Here is a 16,442-nt window from a genome sequence, read left to right as displayed (position 1 = left end):
GTTCAGACCCAGTCTGAATAATTTTCCTCTCTGACAGGATAAGCATGTTGTAAACAATGGCAAAAAGTCCTCTAACTTCCAAAAAGTCAGTACCCCTCACTAATGAGCCACATCATTTGGAGCACTACTTAGATCTGTATTCAGGGTATGGGCAGTTCTCAGCTGCAGGAAAAACCTTGAAGATGTGATTACTTCTATTTTTTTAAAGCTTTTAAAAATATGCTTATGATGAACATTTGCCATCTGCATTTGTTAGAATGTGATAGGCAGGATCCCTAGTTGATGTAGGTCAATGTTGCTCTGATTTACACCGTATTACGTTTGGCTCTCTGCCTTTTAAATAAAAAGGGATCTCAGATATTGTTTTAAGTACTGCTGTGAGCTATTTTTACTTAGTCAACCAAGAAAAAATATCACTACCCTAAATAAAGAGGGTTTTAACAAGTCCTGAGTAGGTACTCTGGGGCTGTGAAAAATCTGTTTCTTCTCTGTGAGCATCTGGAACCCCCAGTGGAGCTCTGGCCCATTCCCATAGGCTTTTCTTCCAGCAATAACATTGTAGAGTGGCAGTTTCCCATCAGCTCTGTAGAGCAGGACTGTAACCTCAGGAAGGAGTGAGTAAACATCATTGCCAAGCAGCAGCTCCTGAGGAGAAGGGTGAAATTTCACATGTTTAGTTCATGTGGAGAAAGGAATGTTGACCAAGTTCATCTGAATGATTGAAAAAATATCCTGGGCTTCATTAAAATGACTTTCTCCTTCTGAGGACTTGACAGCCACTTTCTGTTTCATGACAGCAACATTTTCCAATAATAAAATTGCCAAATAATGCTGAAGCAACCTTTATGGAAAGAACCGTTAAGCAACTGGCTTATAATTAGCTAGACAAAGGAGACACTTTTTTAGGCACGCTTTACATCGCAAGTACTGGATATGACTGCAATTTGTGTATTATCAGACAGCATGTGTGCCTAGATGCAATGCCAATTTAATATTCAAAAGTCTTTTTATTTTTTTGAGAGTAAGAAGTTGATATCCTTTACAGTTGTTAAAATCCATCTAACACAACTAAATGTTATTATTTAAGAACTTCACAAAGCAAGAGATATTAGTGCGAGCAACAATATGTTGTCTAGCAGGTAATGCATGTTTCCAAACACACACAATACAAATGAACTCGTCTGGAACTTGGAGTAAAAAAATATTAAGACGACGAAGAGAAAAAGATAGGGAGATGGGTAAAAGAAAGGGAGAGAAGAGACACGGTAGAAAAAGTTATATATAGTATGGAAAATAAGTTACAAGGATTTGAAAACATCTGGAATACATTTATGGAATGTCTCTGAAAAACAAAACAAACCACAGGAGGAAAGTCAGACTAAGCATTACTCAATTCTTTTCTTCCTTTGCTTTTTATGGGGGGGGGTGTGCAAAAAATGTTTGATGTTAATGGAAAAATTCCTTCCAGTATATGTGTTCTGCCTTCATAGGCCTCAACTGAGTAAGCACAAACCTAATTTTAAACGTTTGACAGCTCCTTAAAAATCAATGGGATTATGCTTGTATTAGAATTAGGTGAATAAAACCTCTTTCCAGTGATTTTGGTGAGCTTTGGAGCAGACTGGCTCCAAGTCCCTTGCCTTCAGTGCCCTACACCTTGAAATTTACATAATCAAGTGACTTTTTCTAACTGAACAAGAGCCATAGAAACACCTATGTTGTCCCAAAGTCCAGTGAGACACACTTTTGTCCTGGTTCAACCTCGGTATGCAAAAATTATTAAGGATGGAGAGGCCAGTCAAAAAAAACTTTTGCAAATCTGTAAGGTACCACTTAAACAGCATTTGCTATGAATGGAAGAAGCATCCAAAAGTAAAGATACTCAGGTCTGCAAGTGTGATATATGTGACGTGTCATACTTTGTTTTACAGGTATACTTTGAGTTGACCAAAAATAATTAACTGCTTTTGCTGAGACATGTATCCGTCCAAAGAAAGCGTCAATTCTGGTGTTATCCAGAAGTCAAGGTTTTTATCTGAAACAATTACTTGAATCTCCTCTATCCTATTCTTGTGAAAAAAGCGATATTACTCAGAGAGAGGCCGTGAGTGCATCAGCAAAGCTGATGTCATGAGAAAAGGATCAGGCCCAATGTTTCTGAGGTCTTCCAAGCTGGAGAATTTGCAAAATACTGTGAATTCTGGACCTGACACAAGCTGACGTGTTCCAAAGACAGTCAGTTTGCTCTGAAAAATAAACAAAAAAAGTGCAAAAGTAACACTCTAGGGAATTTTGCATCTTCTTGCTTCCCACGCTCCATTATTCCCAACCCACTGTCCCCTCATGCAAATGCTCAGGGGTCAGGATCCCTTAGAAATAATGATGCTCTGGTTACCAGTATGAAGGAAGGGTTATCTTTGTGGCCATGCTTGCTAAGGCCATATTCTAGTTTAAGCCAACCTGAAAGCTGAGAGTTCTGAAGCATAAAGATTGTAACTGGCCTTAGGGGTGAACATATCCCATCATCTGTGGTTGAATCCAAGCCACTGGCACCTTTTCTAAAGAGAGGAGGCATTTTTCAATGCATCTAATTTTTGTCTTCATTTTCTCTAAACAACTTATAATCACTAACCCCACACAAAAAAAAAAAAAAAAAGAAAAGGAAAAGAGTTGTTCTTCTTAGTTAATTATGTGATTCATCAGGTTTTTGTTTTTGAAAATAGGAGTTCAAAATTCTCATCTTTAATACTCTAAAACATGACCCTGTATCAGCTGGAGTTAACCATCCCCAATCAGACATGTTATATCATAAGTTTTTCAGGCCCTGCGAGAAGAAATCAGAACTAATGTTTATATGGATTCCACATGTATAGAAATTTTCTATGGTAGTGATGAAGTAACTTCTGTACAAAATCTGAGAAGTTAGAGTGTTGTCCAAGAAAAAAGGGGAGATTATAGTTTAATTCCCTATTCATTCTCCAAACTGATTGCCTGAATAATGAACGAGTCTCTCCTGAAGGGCTGAGAATGACAACCTGATTTATTGTGGTCTCAGCCAATGTGCAAAAGACAAGTCAGATTTCTTTGGCCAGAAAGAGGCAAAAGGCTTTGGTATCTTGTGGTTGAAGTTCTCACAGGAAATTCTGAGTAATCCAAACATCGTTGCTTTGTATGTTAGGCTGAAATTGTATAGAATTTATAAGGAGATGTTTTGTGGTCAGCTGTAACACAAATGAAGATCTTTCTTAGAAGTTCTTTATTAGCATGTTCTTTTTTGAAGTTGCCAGAAGATAAACTATTAATGTAATGGATACTTTCTATTAGATCTTACCTTGACAATATGTCATTAAATATGTCAAGAACTAAAAATAACCGTGCAATACTTTAATCAATTATTTTCCTGCCAAAATAATCTATATGTATTCTAGACAGCATCTGAGCCCAAACATAATAATTAAATAACTGCAGTGTAGTTTTATTCAATTTGATGATTTCAGTTATGGACCCTTTCACCTAGGATTTTTGGTGATGTATATTTAAAGGAGACAAGTAGGCAAAGCAGTGTACTTAGGGCAGTCCTACTTGAAAAGCAAATGTAATTTGTGTTATTGATAGATAAAGAAATGTACAAAAGCATTAATGGAGTTTAATGAGCAGGTCTTGCGATTAAAACATATTCCCACTAGCTTGCCTGTATTATCTCGGTATTATAGCAATTCTAGGAGTCTGTTAGTAGAAATGTGTGAGCTTTTCCATTCTTCTGCCACAGCCTCTATAACTTTTTCATCCAGTGGCTGTCTATTGCCTTTGGAAGAAATAGCAGCTTCTCAACTTTCCTTCCACTTGCTGACTCCCACTGTGCGTCCTGCTTCAAACTACAAAATATAATTACAATGGGCATGAAATTCTCTTTTTTATATCCATTTGCCAGATGCAGTAATTGCATGATGAGCATGAAATAGCAGGGGAATCCTCCTCTAAAGTGGGTATTGAACAGCCAACAAGTAAGACGGCGAAATTACATTCTCTGATCTTAACACTTCTGTCCTTTCTGCGCATTAACCACATTATTTTTTTCTTTATCTGCTACAGAATGGGTGATTATGTGTTGCAATGAAATGTTGTACTGAAAAATGTAATCTTCATGTCAGTTCACAATAAGTTAGGACAATCTTTAATTCTGCTAATGTTTTTGTTATTGGTAAGTGGTGTAGAAGAACCATTTAAGTTTATGACTAGCCGATCAATAAGTCACTTCCATGGTAGTTTTGGCTACTTACGATTTTTGTCATTGGCACTTGTACATGCTATATGTTACTATTTCTGCTACCCTCACTTCTATTTTTCAAGAAAATAACAGGTTTAAAATAGAAAATAATAAGTACATTAACAGCTGCTCTTTTATGGCGAAAATTCAGTTTATAAAATTAATGAAAATGGACAGGTACATCTGTTATATTTTCAATCACCAAAAGACATTCTCTGTGTGCTATCAAAATTTCTGTGGGAAATGGTTTTTTTTTCAGGGAATAATGACTTCAGAATCTTTTGTTTCTGTGGAAATGTCTTTTTTTTTTTTTTTTTTTATGAGAATAGCTAGTACTGGAAAACTAAGTGATTTTTGATTAAGAAATGAATTATTTCTGAAGTGTTACCATAGTGCTTTATGGATCTGTAATTGTCTCAGATCTCCATTCCCTTCTCAGAATTGTTCACTATGGCAATATGTATTAACAATACTGTCTCAGTAAGGGGAAAATGCTGTGATACATTGTGGGAGATGTCATCTGACTGGAAATTATGTTACAGGAGAATATAGTCATGGAGTTACTAGTGCACAACTGTTTTAAACTAAAACCTTAGATTAGAAACTCTTAATTTTCAGATGAAAATTATCAGCCTTTGTTTTTTCCTTTTTAATTAAATATAGTTTTTTAACATATTTGCTCACTTGGGATAGGTGAAAGAAGCAGCTACCTTGAAGTCAAATGAATATTCCTGAAAACTCTTTCTTCAGTATTCGGCCAGTTATAACCTACCATTATTATCCATTCAGAAACTCAGTGAATTGAAGAGGCAGTCATGCTGTGAGTGTCATGTTAATTGGTAATAATGCTGTAAAGCTAGTGGCAGCACATATTAGACTGGAAAGAAATTACATAGTAGAGAAATGTCAGTGAGACAAACTGAATTCTATGAAGTGACTTTTATTTATTTGTAGGATGAATTTCACTTGGTCATTCAGGTTCTACAATTAAACACAAGGCCTTAACTCAACATGAGTTTAATGGAGCAACAACTCATACTGGGGACAAAGCTGAGCCAACATCCTCCCAGATAACTGAATGTTTTGGCAAACATTACAGTAAAAATTAGCCAAGAATGAGGGCTGATCTAATGAAACATTTTTATTGTCAGTTAAACAATTTCTACCTCAAGAACTGATCTGTGAATCTGGCATCTTCTTACTGGTGATAAAACTGTTCAACCTGCAGTAGTTACTCTGACCGTTGAAAAGGGAACTCATATAAAAAATGTTCAATATCTATATTATTTCTCAATAAGCAATATAGATTTGTTGGTTGTCAGTCACTGATTCACTCCCTCAGAATGAAGGAAACCCTTAGTACAGAGGCAGAAATATTGTTGCCTGTTTAATTCCTAACAATTCCATCTCTTTAATTTGTTATTTATGAAGTGGTAGAATTTAGTAGGACAATATGAGCTAAAACATGGAATTCATTATTATACAGATTTCTTTATAATTTTATTCATTTTGAGGAAATTGCAGGAAGCACAAAACAGTTCCCCTAGAAATGAAGTAGCTGATACTTTACATTTATTACAGCTGTGAAGCCTTCAAGGTAGATGAGTAATAATTTTTCATTCTCAACAATAGTTTTACAGAGAATGCTTGGAGACTTGCAAAGGATGATTAACAGGCTGAGCATTCCCATGTAATGTCATCATGTTACTAATTCACTCCAAAATAAGTTCACCATTCACTACCAACTAGAAAAGAAATGGAAAGACTTGGCATTTTGCTCAAATTATCTGCTTTCATAACCATTCATTTTCAAGTCAAAGCCAAGAGCTTTTCTAAAAAATGTGTAAGTCTACAGACTATGTTTACCATAAATGTATATTGTGTTTGCACTCAAGCTTTTTCATTAAAAATACAAAAGATTTTAAAACTAGAAGGACACCAACTAATAATACAGTCACAACAACTCATGGGGAATTTTTGGATTATTCAAAAAATAATTATTATTACCCCAGTGTTCCAAAAATGTTACTGATTATGAAAAATAAATAACTTTGGTTTCTTCCTTCTTTTTTTTTTCTTGTTTTACTACTCAGTGTTTTGTTATTTTATGTGTAACGCTAGCAAGAATAAAGCTGATAGGATCTGTTCTTAAATTTTGACCCTCTGCAAGAAACATAGAAAACATCTATAGTAACATTAATTAGTGGACTTCTTAGCTAGACAATATTTACAAAGTTACTTGTGTGGTGTGAATCCTAAAAGCTCATAAATCGTTATTGCCATCAGACTTGGGTTACATTTACTTTTAGCAGTTCTCAAAACTTTTTCCTTTTTTTTTTTTTAACAACAACAAAAAGTGGTTTGGAGATATTTAGTAACTCATCATTAAGCTCCCAGACTACAGTTTAGGATGGAGGAAAAAAGAAGAGGGGAGACAGATCTCTGCAAAAATCTGTTCTATTTGAGAAGCTATGGAATTAGTTAAAAACTGTTTAAGTGCATACTGGGTGGCAGATTCCCTCTGGGCAGACTGAATCTGTAATTCATGCAAAGATTTCCACTAACATCTTAAAGAAGATGACACAATTTTCGAGGTTTATATACAGCCCAACTCGGAGCTGATATAGCGGCTTTATACTCACAATGTACGTTGCGAAAGTAGTTAAATAAAACAATTCTTATTTAACATATCTGACTTTAAATCCAAAGATGGATTAGGCTAGAGGAGCACTTTGTTTAGTAGTATGTGTTGGGACCGTGCTAATTCTCTCCTTTCTCAGAAGAACATTTTTGTGGAATGTCAAAGAACAAGCAGAGAAATAAATCTTGAAGATTGTTTCAAGTGTAATTTAAAATGAATAATGGAAGGATTTGAGATGTTACAGTGGCTTTCAGGAAACCTGAGGCCTACTGATGAGGCAACCGAACAAGTTGAAGCTGTTACAAACCTCCATACCTCTGAGTTTCTTGATTATAGCCTGCAAAAATTTATGTTGACTTTGTGAAAATAACGGGACTTTCCAATGAATTTTTGCAGGAAGATGCTTGACTTGAGATATTAAATGTCCTTAGAAACTCCAAGGTATTGATTAGTCATATAGCCCTCAGCAGGACTGGCTGTTCCAGACAACATTGCATTAAACATTGACCGCTGTGATCTATGAGTTAAATGAAAAATGGAATCTGCAGGTTTTCTGTTCATACCCAGACCCTTTATGAACATAATCTGGAAGAAAGTTGTAGTCTGTTGTTATATTCTGTATGTGTGTTTCAGTACATACAATTCTTAATAAATAAATGTAAGTCTTCTACACATGAGGGAACAGTCTGTTTAAGAGTATTTACTACAGCTGGTAACTACAGAAATTGCTCTTTTAACAAATGTAAGACAACCCTGTTTTTAATGCTGAATACTCAGAACTCTTAAAACCATCCTAAATAGTTTGCTGCAAAAGCAGTGCATGAGCCTTTTGCTTGAATATTAGTTGATTTCACATAATCCAATGGGGCTTTTCTGGATTGGAGATGCACGTAACTTTCTATAAGGGTGTACAGATCTTTGTTTACCTCTGAAGCATAAGCCCCAGAAGTGATGGATATATTCATTGAGACTTGCACATTTTTTGAAAAAGAGCTGACATCTGCTGCTGCAGGCACTCTTTTAACTATTTAAAAAACACAGTGAGTAAGTACACACAATCTCTCAAATACTTTCTCCTTTCCACAATAATTCAGAGGAAAAATAAATAAATCATAGCTATTCCTAGTAAAATATTTTCAGAAGTGAAAACTTTAAAAGATAAAAACTCAACAAATTCAACAGATCCAAATAAAACTACAAGACGCAAGTGATAGAACCCAGGAGAAAAACGTCCCCTTAATATTCAGTTTTCAACTGGAAGTTGCAAATAATTTTTCACAGTTATGTGTAAAAGGTGTACATTCACGTACACACACACACATACACACACACATATATTTATATAAAAATATCCTGTAAAGTTTTATTTAGGTCTCTACCAAAATTACAAATTAATTTAGAAGACAGCCTTCAAGAGAAAATTTGATTTTGTTGTTTACCTCTGTCTTCATTGCCCCACAAAAAACACAGGATTCAATATTTATTACTGATTCAATTTTAAGTATGATTCAATAGTATGGACATGTGTACAGCAAAGCTCTTAAATCTTATAGAATTTCTGCCTATGCCAGTGTGTCAGCTTTACTGTGACTTACAGCACCTTTAGCTGTTTCTGCTTTGTGGCAAGTGTCTCTTTATTGCAAAACGTTGCCATAAATACACTAAATTAACTACATCTTTTTAATCACCTGTTTATATACTGTAGCAGAACATGCAGAATTTGTATCCATTTATATAAATAATTTATTTTCTTGCTTTCATATATCCTCTCCAGCAAACATGTTTCTTATGTCAAGTTTTTCAAGGCAGCTCCAGGTCATAATTAAGGCCCTATCAACTGAGTTAGCAGTGTTTTCAATACAATAACAGTATTTGTTTGCTTAGAAACTTCCTTGTTATTGTTTCAGATTGCTTTATAAAAAATAGTACAGGCAGCTGGGGTTAAAATTTCCTTTGTTTGTTTGGGTACTTCTCCCCCCTTCCTCTCCTCTCCCCAGAGATACAGGCTAACTAATGAGCAAATGGGGAAGAGGGGACTATGGTCGTGCATCTCCCCCAGCCCTCATTAGCCACAGGGCATATGTGTTCTCACGTCACATGTCACAACCCCAGGAAATGCCTTATAACCCCCTACCCTCCATTAGGATCAATTCTGTATCAGTTCTGTACCTATTCCTGTCTCAGTGCAGCTTATGAATAGATAATTGCAGCAAATGTATTTCACTTCTAATGATCACTTATTAACTGCAGCTGGTAGAGCAAAACAGATAAGTTTGGTTGGCCCTGATTTGAGCTGCTTAAAACTTTATGAAATGACAAGAGAGATTGGCCATGTCAGTTTTCTGCTAAAGGGTACATTCTTTTTCCTGGTATTGAAAAGAAGTATATTCACTTGTTGCACAGAATGATATTATGGCAAAAGACATTTCTGTGCCCATGTAAAGAATAGCTTTTAAAAAAGAAAAGTTGCTGTAAGGAGACTTGAAAATAGGCTGGTAGACTACTTTTGCAGGGGCAGGATTTTTACCATCTAGATGGAAATCGAACAGCTGGCAATAACTGACCCTGTGACCCTCAGAGGTCTTAGGAAGTACATGATCCAAAAATGTGTGCATCACCAAATGCCATAGAGATCCAGTGTGTACTCTTTTTGTGGTTTGGCCTGGCAGGCATTCACTCACTCCCTGCAGTGGGATGGGGGAGAGAACTGGAAAAGATAAAACTCTTGGGTTGAGAGAAAAACAACTTAATAAGACAGAAAAGTAAGGGAAAATAATACTAATGATAAAAGAATATACAAAACAAGTGATGCACAATGCAACTGCTCACCACCTGCTGACCAATGCCCAGCCATTCCCTGAGCAGTGATGGCTGCCCCCTGGCCGCCAACTCCTTCCAGTTTATGTACTGAACATGTCGTCATATGGTATGGAACATCCCTTTGGTCAGTTGGGGTCAGCTGTCCTGACTGCGACCCCTCCCAGCTTCTTATGCACCCCCAGCCTCCTCGCTGACAGGGCAGCATGAGAAGCTAAAAACTCCTTGACTTCTTGTACGCATTGCTCAGCAACAACTAAAACATCAGTGTGTTATCAACATTATTCTCATCCTAAACACAAAACACAGCACTATACCAGCTTCTAGGCAAAAAATTAACTTTATATCAGCCAAAACCAGGACAGCTCTACAGGATAACACTGTTTGAATTCCTCCCTACTTTCAGAGGGCAGTGAAATGGGGTGACACTTGAGGAGATGGCTTACAGGTTTCTTGGGAGCTTTACCAAAAAGCTAGAGATAGAAGCTGCTTTGGGTAAGAGCTGGGCAAAGCCATCTGGACAGGAGGAACCATGGAGATGGAGAGGAAATTAAACAGGGAAAAGGAGGGAGCAACAGGGAGTTAATGGGAATGTAAGTATTATGTGTCCAAGTTGAAACAACTAGGTTTGAATAACTCTGCCTTTATAGTGTGTGGAGAGAATCAAGCACTTTGACATCCCTGAGAAGACTGCTGGGACAGGTTAGACAGATTTCTCCCCACCAGCTATGAGAGAAACCTACAGCCTAATGGACTACTTCAGATTTAGATACCTGAAACTGGGTGAAATGAGTCTGACCTACACGCACATTGAGATATTAGATGATCTCAGTGTTAGATCGGCCCTTACATATGGAGTTAGATTTCCCCATACAGGCCTGTTAGGGTAATCTTTATTGATTTTGCTACATTGCATTTTTTTCCTAAGAACCTGCTTCCTCCAGTATGATGGCAAAAAGTGCCTGAGAAATTAATTAGGATCATGTAGCAAATGAGTGTGCTGCAAATTGGCCTTTTGCCTTATTAGGTGTAGAAGTCCAAAGCTGTGTAGTAAATGTAGCAAGAGAAGTGTTGAGAGAGAAAGGACGGTTTAATCATTAAGACAACTGAATGCTCTGAGAATCCAGATCATTGCATCAGTGTCATTTTTGATGGCACCAAGCAATTCACTTAAACCACATTTTTCACCAGTAACCACTACTGCACATTACTCATTTTCTGATTGCCCATCCTGGGTCACATGCAGCCAGATTTTCCAAAACTGAGCACTCACAGCTGCAAATGAAGTCAATTATGTTTGAAAAGTGTTCTAAAAAGTGTTGTTATTCCTGAGCTTGTGTGTTTCAAGTAGGGAATCAAAAATAAGTGTATAAACTTGACAACATTGATGTTTATCTGTGCCTCAGCTCTTTGTTCATAATATATGAATAATAGCCCCATTAAACTCTCAGTGATAGTGTGAAGTGAAAATCACCTCTTGTGTAAAATATGCCAAGTCCTCACACAAAAGAGCACAGAAATAGCTATAATGACCTTATATTTCCTTCAGAGTTTAGGTAGTATGCTCTAAATAAGATCTAGAGCCCCACTGCACCAGAATAATAGAAAGAAATATTTAATAACATTCATTCACTGTGTTAGGCTTGGAAAAGAAAAAATATTTAGCTTGAGCCTCTAACTGCCACACATACAGATACATGCCAGATGAAAATTGCACTGACAACTTCCCTTCTGAGCTGATTAAAGTGTATTATTATTTTTATTTCATTTCAACATTAATATTTGTGTTCTGCCACTGGTGTGTGCAAACTATCCTGGGCTTTTGGAGGTGGGGGGCTAGGGGTGGTGTTTATTTTTTTTTTTTTTTTTTTTTTTTTTTTGTCTGGGATATCAGTTCAGTTAAGGATACTAGTCATAAGATTTGGATAACTCCGGTCCCAAATCACTTCTCCATTCAGATCAATGGAAAGGTTTCCAAGACATTGAAGGGTAACAGTCAGAGATATCCAAGCCAATGAGATAATTCTGGAACTGGAAGTGGAACAGCCGTGTCAGCACCCAGACCAGGTTTCCCACTGCCCTTAGGAAACATGCAGTAATCCTTGGGCTCTGCTCGGCACGAGGGAGGCCTCATCTGGAAAGCGAGTGCTGGTTTGGACACCTCCCTTCAAGTAAGGTGCAGAGACAAGTCAGAGCAAAACAACGAGGTGGAGAAAACATAGCTGCACAAAGGAAACACTGGGAAGAACTGGGATTGTGTAGTCTAAATAAGGGAAGGTTGGGGAGGGTTTGAGGGTTTGAGTACAGAATGCATAAAATTCTGCTACAGAAGAATGGAAGAATTTATTCTCACTGTGCAAGACAAAACCAGTACAAAATACATTGGACTGAATTTCAGTTGGACCCATTTTAGATATCAGGAATAGCTTCTAATGTAAGCAAAGTACTAGCAGTGATTCACTGAGCCAAAATGCCCATGGCACTTTGGGAACTTCTATTACAGTAAGTCCTTAAGAAAAAGTTATAAAAGTATCTCAGGATGACCAGAGGGAAAGGATGAGGCGAGCTATCTGGGACCTGCCAAATTTATCATTCCACACTTCTGTGTTTCAACTATAAATCTTCTCAGTAAGGCAAATTAACTTATGTTAAGAGCAGCACTATCATGATTAGAATGTTTCAAGAATCCCGGGTACTTGCTCTGTAATGGAACTGCAGGGATAGGAGCTATTGTCTCCTCTAGTTACCTTCAGTCATTTAGGAGCTATCACTTAGAATTAAAGCTTTTGCTAGTTAATCCAAGAAACACTCCTGAAAATATCCCTGCCTAGTTGTTGTCAACACAAAACTGCTATTAATGTGTAGTTTCTAAGAAGAAATCATATATATTTAAGTGCAAATACCTATATGTACATATTTATATGTATATTTATGTAAACATAATAGATCCTTTGAATGGGAGTCAGGTGCTGAGTGCTAGAATGGCATTTGTTTATACTGTTCCAGTCAAATATAATTTATAGACAATATCATAATTAGGGAGGAAAAAAAATCTCCCAAAAATGCTTTCACATTTCAATGCATGCGTGGTGTTATATACAAAAATATGCCTTGACACAAGCAGTCAGTATTCAGTATACATTTAATAATGAAGAATAAAAAAAACAAAACCAAAAAACTCTTAGGAAAATGCTATGGTCATGAAATGCATGTATTAAGGCAGCCTTTTCTGCTTTAGGTTCCTGCTTCACACAAAATGAAGGAAAACCACTGTTTGAGTTAAGACTTTAGTTTAGTATAAAATGACCATGTCAGAGTACTTCCCTGAAATCAGCAGCATTGACTTGGTTGTAGAAGACGGTAATATTCAAGGATACTAAGGTTAGAAAGCGAACTGCTGAAGGGTAATACACTACACACACTAAATGGATGGAAAAATATTTCATAAACATAAAGCTGTGCTTCCAAAATAAATTTTATAATTTGAATTGTATCCTTAATCTATGTTTACATTCATGAAGAAGTTTGCCAAGTCCCTCAGAAAGACTTTTATTATGTGAAAGGCATCTTTTAATTACCTTAAAAACTTCTGGGGTGTTTCCAGTGTTCACTCTTTTGTGTTTTTAGGGAATTTAGGTTAGAGGTTAAATTTTAACTCCATTGTTTGTTAAGTTTCTCATTTTAGCTTCTTCAGGCTTTCCCAAGTCAGTACCTTTGAACAGGCCTGATCAATTGGGCCATCCTTTCCAGAGAGATTTCCACCCTGAATACCAGACAACCTGCTGTACTCATTCTTTGCCTAGCTTTTAGCTCAAAATTTAATCTTGAGCTTTTAAAATTTGTGTACCTTTGGTAATATATCACTTAAAACTATGTACCGTTCTTTTGGAAACTCTTCAGATTTCATACACCTTTTCAACTTGTCAACATTTCATTGAGTAAGCACTCAAAATCTTCTTTCTGTAAACACCACATTTCTGTAACTGCCCATTTTATTTATTAAGTACCTCTACCTAACTTAAGTGAAACTGAGATAATCCAAAATACAACACAGCTATATTCCACATTACATAAGGTCTTCATGAGCAATTGCAGTGGACACACAGCTAAATAACTAAATAAACCTCAGTCAGGAGGTGAAAGAAAATATTTACTCCCTGTAAACTGGTTCTGAAAACATGAAAGGAAAAGCTTTTACAGGCCTTTGGAAGTAATCAACTCCAAAGTGGATGTTTGAAGCAACTGACTTATTGCCTATGAAATGAGATGTCAGAATTTTTTTCCTGGATAAATAATGCACTAACAAATACAGATAAGTCTAATGTTTTTATTTATTTATTTAAACAAGATACTTCAGTAGAAAACAGAGGAAGAAAGCTCTGAAAGATGTGCAAGTAATTTAAATTATGAGAATAAAATATGGTGCCGACCTTCAAACCCCTCCAAAGAGTCTGCTTTATTTGTAGCCAACCATAAACTAATGAGGGATGTTCTGAGACACTGAAGTCCAACTCTCACATTTACTATTACATAAAGTTGACATATGAAGAAGCGCTACATCTTGGCTGTTGTGATGCATTTATACATGTCAGCACCAGAGCTAAAAACCATCTCCTCTAAAATAAAAAATATAAATTTATAGCTGACTGTATTAGGGCCAAGAGAGAACACAGAGTTTAACAACAAAAGTAACAACATTTACCTTAATGCCAGCATCTGGGACTTCTTAGAACCCCTTTACTGTCAGCACAGTGTTTGGAGGCCAACGCATCTTGCCCAGTAAGACAGACCTGGCTGTGGGTGACCACAAGCTCCTGATTGGGGCTGGGGAATCTGTGCCCCTCATCCCATCCAATGCATGGAGAACAGCCCGGCTGTGATAGCCATGCACTGTCTGGGAAGGTAGCACGCAGGGCTGGGGCGGGGCTACTTATATCTTTAAAAAAAATAAAATTGGTGTTTGGCTCACAGCTAATAATTAGAGCTTCAGAGTGCTCCTAAAAGGATAAGAAAGTTGGAAGATGTTAGTGTTGGCTTTGAAAGAATACAATTAGCTCAGTGCTTTCCTTCACCCATTTCTTTTTGAAGTTCTTTGCAGAAAATGCTAAGCAATTTCCTTTCCCTTTTAACATCAATAACCCTACTCGGTGGAGGACTTTTTTTAAATAGTTTTCTGTTGTCTGCAACCGAATCAAAGGAAAATAAAGTTAATTAACTGAATGAAAATGTGGCTGAGAAAAAAGAGGGGATTATTTAGTGTTGGTTCTTTGGCTTTAAAATGTTGATTGCATTTATACACTTGAGCAAGGAGTCTCTAACCTAAAAAGCTGCCACTGTGACTTACTGCCAAGACCACTGGTTATATGGGTAAGCCTCAGGCCAAGCCTGAATGACACAGCAGGCTCAAAATAAACTGTAACCTTCTCCTGTGTAACATGCTTGTTTTAGTTTGGGTTACGTGAAAAGCTGTGCTTGCGGGATCATTTCAGCTTTTGCTGTAAAGCATGAGGTGTGGAGGAGGACAATCAAATATCACTCTCCCTAAAAATTGTGCCTGTGACTCAAACTCCAGGTTATCTGGCTCTGGCTGGATGAGCACCTCATGGCAAGTATGAAAGTAACATTGACTGCAAAAATAGCTTTATTAAACAACGTGGTCTTTCCAGTGCTTCCTGGGAAGGAACAGGCTTTTACATACCAATTTAATTTTATTTGCACCAGCAGATCACACGTACTTCACCCTGCCTTAACTATTTAAAAGAAATTAGATGCACACTGGATTCCATTTATTTACCATATTATACAGAAGCAATGCTTCAGAAGTGACACATTGGTGTGGAAAGTCCATGTGTTCACACTGCCCAGGTAGCGGGATGTTTGGATACTTCTGGTTTTCAAAGGATAAGAAGATCTCACCTAGAATAGAGAAGCTGAAATGGCTTCATACATTATTCCATACTTGTAGCCCGGCTCTATCCAAGGATAGTAAATCTTTCCTTCCCATAAGTGTTAATAAGAGAATGATTGAATTACTAAAAGGATTTTCTCAAACACTAGCAGAAAAGTATCTAAAAGAAGGATCAGAAATGAAGGTAATCCTGGTGTTACTGGAGACAACACAACCACGTGGCAGGCTTTGTTGCCCTCCCTCCTGCCTGGACGTCCCTGTGATGGCTGTAACTCTCTCCACTGAACAGAGTCAGAGCTCAGAGCCTGCCATACTCTGTGGGAGTGGACTGAAAATTAACAAATTGCACAGGGGCATAGTCCCTAAATCCCATCCTAAAGATGTTTGTCTAACAGACTTTTCCAACTGGTGTTTTCTACACTAAAATTACACACAGGAGTTACTAGATGATGCTATTAATCACTGACTTCAGCAGAACTGGGCCAGTGAGGGACATGAAGTCAGTGCACGAGTATTGATGACTGGAGCTCTCCCCGTGCCATACTGGTGCAGAGCGAGCAAGCACTGGGGGCATGCATGCATCTCTGGCATGTGCCAGGCCTCCAAGCCATCCTCAGGGTTTGCTCCACTGCCAGCTGAGGCTCACGTGACCTGATGGCAGTATCAGGAGCCTCTCCACAAACCAGTTGCTTCCTATAAAGTGCTGCTATTCCTCTAGCAAGAAGCTGCCATGAGTAGTAAGAAGGAAAAGGTTCACTTGCTGGGACACCATTATAGGACACTCATAGCTTCAGCAGTGTGAGGTTTCC

The sequence above is a fragment of the Phalacrocorax aristotelis genome, chromosome 2 (assembly GCF_949628215.1).
Source record: "Phalacrocorax aristotelis chromosome 2, bGulAri2.1, whole genome shotgun sequence".
NCBI lineage: Eukaryota > Metazoa > Chordata > Aves > Suliformes > Phalacrocoracidae > Phalacrocorax > Phalacrocorax aristotelis.
Note: the sequence above shows the minus strand (reverse complement) of the source record.